Raw genomic sequence first — 5,218 nt, forward strand, 5'->3', positions numbered from 1 at the left:
AAGTTGGACCCTCACTTCACACCATATGCAAAATTTAACCCAGAATAAAACATGTGAGTAAATCTTCATGACCTTGCATTTGGCAGTGGTTTCTTGGATATAAAACAAAAGGCATAGGGCTTCCCTGGTGGCGCAGTGGTTGAGAATCTGCCTGCCAATGCAGGGGACATGGGTTCGAGCCCTGGTCTGGGAAGATCCCACGTGCCGCGGAGCAGCTGGGCCCGTGAGCGACAATTACTGAGCCTGCGTGTCTGGAGCCTGTGCTCCGCAACAAGAGAGGCCGCGATAGTGAGAGGCCCGCGCACCGCGATGAAGAGTGGCCCCCGCTTGCCACAACTAGAGAAAGCCCTCGCACAGAAACGAAGACCCGACACAGCCATAAATTAAAAAAAAAAATAAACAAATACTTAAAAAAAAAAAAACCAAAGGCACAGGAAACAAAAGAAAAAAATAGACAAATTGGACTTCAAAATTTAAAACTTTTGTGTATCAAAGAACACTATCAAGACAGCGAAAAGACAACCCACAGAAGAGGAGAAAATATTTGCAAATCATACCTCTGATAGGTCTAGTATCCATAATGTATAAAGAATTCTTACAACTAACCAACAAAAAGAAAATACTCAATTAGCAAATGGGCAAAGGACTTGAATAGACATTTCTCCAAAAAAGATATACAAATGGCCAAAAAGCACATGAAAAAAATGTTCAGTGTCATTGGTAAGTAGGTAAATGCAAATCAAAACTGCAATAAAAACCACTTCACATCCACTAGAATGACTATAATCATAAATACAGAAAATAGCCAAGTGTTGGCTAGGATGCAAAGAAATTAAAACCGTTCTACATTGCTGGTGGGGATATAAAATGGTGCAGCCACTGTGGAAAACACTTTGGCAATTCCTCAGTAAGTTAAACACAGAAGTACCATATCGTTCCACTCCTAGGCATATACTCAAAAGTGAAAACAGGTGTTCAAACAAAAACTCATACACGAATGTTCATAGCAGTATTATCCACAATAGCCAAAAGGCGGAAACAACCCAAATGTCCATCGCTGATGAATGGGTAAATAAAATGTGGTATATCCATACAGTGGAATATTATTCAGCCTCAAAAAGAAACGAAGTACTGATACATGTTGCAACATAGATGAACCTTGAAAACATTATGCTAAGCAGCCAGATACAAAAGGCCACATACTGTATAATGATTCTATTTATTTGAAATATTCAGAATAGGCAAATGCAGAAAATAGAGCAGGGATGGCCAGAGGCTGGGGCAAGGAGAATTGGGATTTCCTTTTGGAGTGATGAAAATATTCTGGAACTAGATAGTGGTAATGGTTTCATACATGGTGAACATACCAAATACCACTGAGTTATACACTTTAAAGTGGTTAGAAGGTCCCTGCTGGAGTGCCCCTGCGCCCCCCGAACCAGCTTCTGGGAGCTTGGCAGACACAGATGAGAGACACCACCGGAGCTTCATTGTTGTGCTTCTGGGGACTTGTTCCCAAGAGAGCAGAGCCCCTGAGGAAGAGTAGGAGAAGCAGGAGAAAGAGGAAGAGGAGGAAGAAGGAGAAGGAGCAGAAGAAGAAGAAAAATCCAAACAAAAGGCCAAGCTGCAAAGGACCGCTTGAAAAAGAGGATGTCACGACAGGAAAAGGCCAGCCACGAGCTAATTTCCCTTAAGGATTTTATCACGCCTGTGAAGTTCCCAGGGAAAGTGAGACACCGGCCTGCGGTGCAGCTCCCCTTGGAGGAGAGCGAGCAGAGAGCTCTGCTTCTGAAGAAGTGGTCGCTCTACAACATGGAGATGGAGAAGGACGCCGTCAGGTCCATGCTTGACGCCCAGCAGGGAGTCTGCAGGAGCTGCAGCTCACATCCCTGGAACGCCATGAGGCGGCCACCGAGCGGGACCCCAGTCTGTTCCCCTTTGAGAGACAGGGGCTAGAGTGCACGCCGCCGATCTCCAACTACCAGCCCCCGAAGGCAGGTACCACGACATCGCCAAGGTGTACACACAGGTGGAGTTCAAGAGTTAAGAGCTGCAGGCAGCTGTCCACAGAACACGCTGGCCCTGAGAGCCGGAATGACCAGGGCTCAATGCTTGACTTGGGCCATTTGGACATCTCAGAACATATTGATCTATTACAGAGGGAGTCATTCTGATTGCACAGGATGAGCAAGAAATGTCTAGTACACTGGAAGCGTGGTAAGATGCATGCAGTTTTTGTTGTTTTTTTAATTGAGGTGTAGTTGATGTACCATATTGCATGGGTTGCAGGTGTACAGTATAGTGATTCACAATTTTTAGAGGTTGTGCACCATTTATAGTTATGGTAGAATATTGGCCGTGTTCCCTGTCTTGTACAGTATATCCTGTGGCTTTCTTATTTTCTTTTTTCTTTTTTTGGCCATGCCACGTGACTTGTGGGGTCTTAGGTCCCCGACCAGGAATTGAACCCGAGCCCTCGGTAGTGAAAGAGGTACGTCCTAACTACTGGACTGCTAGGGAATTCCCTTCATCTATTTTTTTAAATTGAAGTATAGTTGATTTACAATGTTGTCTTAGTTTCTGGTGTACAGCAAAGTGATTCAGTTATATATGTATATTATATATATATATACACACACACACACATATATACATATTCTTTTTCAGATTCTTTTCCATTATAGTTTATTACAAGATATTGAATATAGTTCCCTGTGCTATACAGTAGAACCTTGTTTTCTAATCTATTTTATATATAGTAGTGTGTATCTGCTAATCCCAAACTCCTAATTTACTCCTCCTGTCCCCTTTCCCCTTTAGTAACCATGACATGAAAGCAACCTAAGTGTCCATCGACAGATGAATGGATAAAGAAAATGTGAGATATATATATATATATATATATATATATATATATATATAATGGAATATTACTCAGCCATAAAAAAAGAATGAAATAATGTCATTTGCAGCAACATGGATGGACCTAAAGGTTATCATGCTAAGTGAAGTAAGTCTGACAAAGACAAATATCATATGATACCACTTATATGTGTAATCTAAAAAAATGATACCAATGAACTTATTTACAAAACAGAAACAGACTCACAAACATAGAAAACAAACCTTGTAGCTTATTTTATACATAATGGTTTGTACCTCTTGATCCCCTGCCTTTGTGTTGCCCTTCCCCACTTCCCTCTCCCCACGGGTAGCCATCGGTTTGTCCTCTATATCTGTGAGTCTGTTTCTTTTTTGTTGTGTTCACCAGTTTGTTTGTTTTAGATTCCACATATGGGTGATATCATACAGTAAAAACAAACAAAAACAAATAAAATAAATTGGTTAAAATGGTGAATTTGATGTTTTGTGTATTTTAGCACAATTTTTTTTTTAAGTCAAGAGAAGGTACTAAGTCTGGGTAATTCAGCTTCTCAACAAAGGCAGATTGATGCGTTGGCTTCTCTGTGAATCTCACTTTCTCTTCATGGTTTCAAGATGGCTGCCACAGCTTTAAGCTTCTCATCTTCCCATGACAACATCCAAAGAAGGTAGGCAGAGGCTTCTCCTTGATGTCCTCACTTATTTTCTCAGGGAGGAAAATATTTCCCAGGAGCCCTCCAGCAGCCTGCCCCTTAGATTCTCATTGGCTAGAGCCAGGTCACATGCAGACCCACAAACCAATCACTACAATAGGGATGGGATTCCAGGCCTTGGGTTAAACCAATTATGATTCATCCCGAGGCTGAGTGAGCGGCTCTCCTTCCCTTATCATCTTGCTGCCTAAAAAAATTTGGACTCTGTTAGGAAGGAAGAAGAGGAACCCAGCTGGGACTTCCCTGGTGGCGCAGTGGTTGAGAATCCGCCTGCAACTGCAGGGGACGCAGGTTCGAGCCCTGGTCCGGGAAGATCCCACATGCCGCGGAGCAACTAAGCCCGTGTGCCACAACTACTGAGCCTGCGCTCTAGAGCCCGCGAGCCACAACTACTGAAGCCCACGCGCCTAGAGCCTGAGCTCTGAAACAAGAGAAGCCACCGCAATGAGAAGCCTGTGCACCGCAACGAAGAGCAGCCCCCGCTCTCCGCAACTAGAGAAAGCCCGTGCGCAGCAATGAAGACCCAACAATGAAGACCCAATGCAGCCAAAAAAAATTAATTAATTAATTAATTAATTTAAAAAAAAGAGGAACACAGCTATTTGTTAGGCGATGGTGTATGCCACATCCTCCTCTTACAATAATATCATCTTAAATATCCTTTGGAAATACCCATACATCACTCTCAAAAAAGTCGTTCATTTGGGGTGATCCCAACCCCAAAGCATCAGAAGTGGACAATAAGCCAAAAGGTTGGTCCAAGATGGGTATATGACCTAGCCTCACTAATAACAGGCATCCACTGAACTTTCCTAGGATTTACTGGACAAGTTGCATTCACTCCCTGCTGAGCTTGATAAACTACCAGATTATAAACCTGAAGTCACTATGTGTTCATCTCTGCCACCACATAGTGGATTCTCCCTGAAAATGAAGCCAATACAGAGGACAGAGCCTGGAGATAGAGAGAAATGACATTCCCAAAAATATGTGTGCTTCTGAATCCAGCTGTGCCTGAAGCCAGTGTAGCTCAGGACTTTTCATATATATGGGCAAATACTTTCTCTTTTTCACTTGACCCAGTTTGCATTTGGTTTTTTATCATGTGCAGTTGAAGAGTCCTTAATAATACAGGAGACCAGCAGGGACCAGATCATAAAAGGCTTGAAAGTGAGGCTAATAATTTTGGACTTTATCCTTGAGTAACTGGGAACCATGGATGAATTTTAAGTAAGGGAAAGACATGACCAGATATGTGAGACATGGTCCCTATTGTGGAAACTGGAGAGTCCTTCCCTCTGCCCTAGAATAAGCCAAAGTCAGATCGGCCACATGTTATACTGTTTAAATCAGGAAGAATTACCAAATCCCCCAACCCCACCACTATCAACTTTATCAGAGGGAGACTCTAAATCAAAAGAACTTAATGAAAACTACTCCCTGGGTCATAAGTCAAGTAGCCATTGAAACTGGGTATGGATTGGGACTTCCCTGGCAGTCCAGTGGTTCGGACTCCGCACTTCTACTGCAGGGGGTGTGGGTTCGATCCCTGGTCGGGGAACTAAGATCCCACAGACTGTGCAGCGCGGCCATAAATAAACAAACAAATAAATAAAAGTGGG

At 42.9% G+C, this 5,218-nt stretch overlaps 1 pseudogene; it reads left to right on the forward strand.

The window, feature by feature from the left end:
• The first annotated feature begins 680 nt into the window (after positions 1-680).
• On the forward strand, positions 681-2,047 carry LOC137772300 (large ribosomal subunit protein mL40 pseudogene; annotated as a pseudogene).
• The last annotated feature ends 3,171 nt before the right edge of the window (positions 2,048-5,218 follow it).

Source organism: Eschrichtius robustus, chromosome 11 (assembly GCF_028021215.1).
Source record: "Eschrichtius robustus isolate mEscRob2 chromosome 11, mEscRob2.pri, whole genome shotgun sequence".
NCBI lineage: Eukaryota > Metazoa > Chordata > Mammalia > Artiodactyla > Eschrichtiidae > Eschrichtius > Eschrichtius robustus.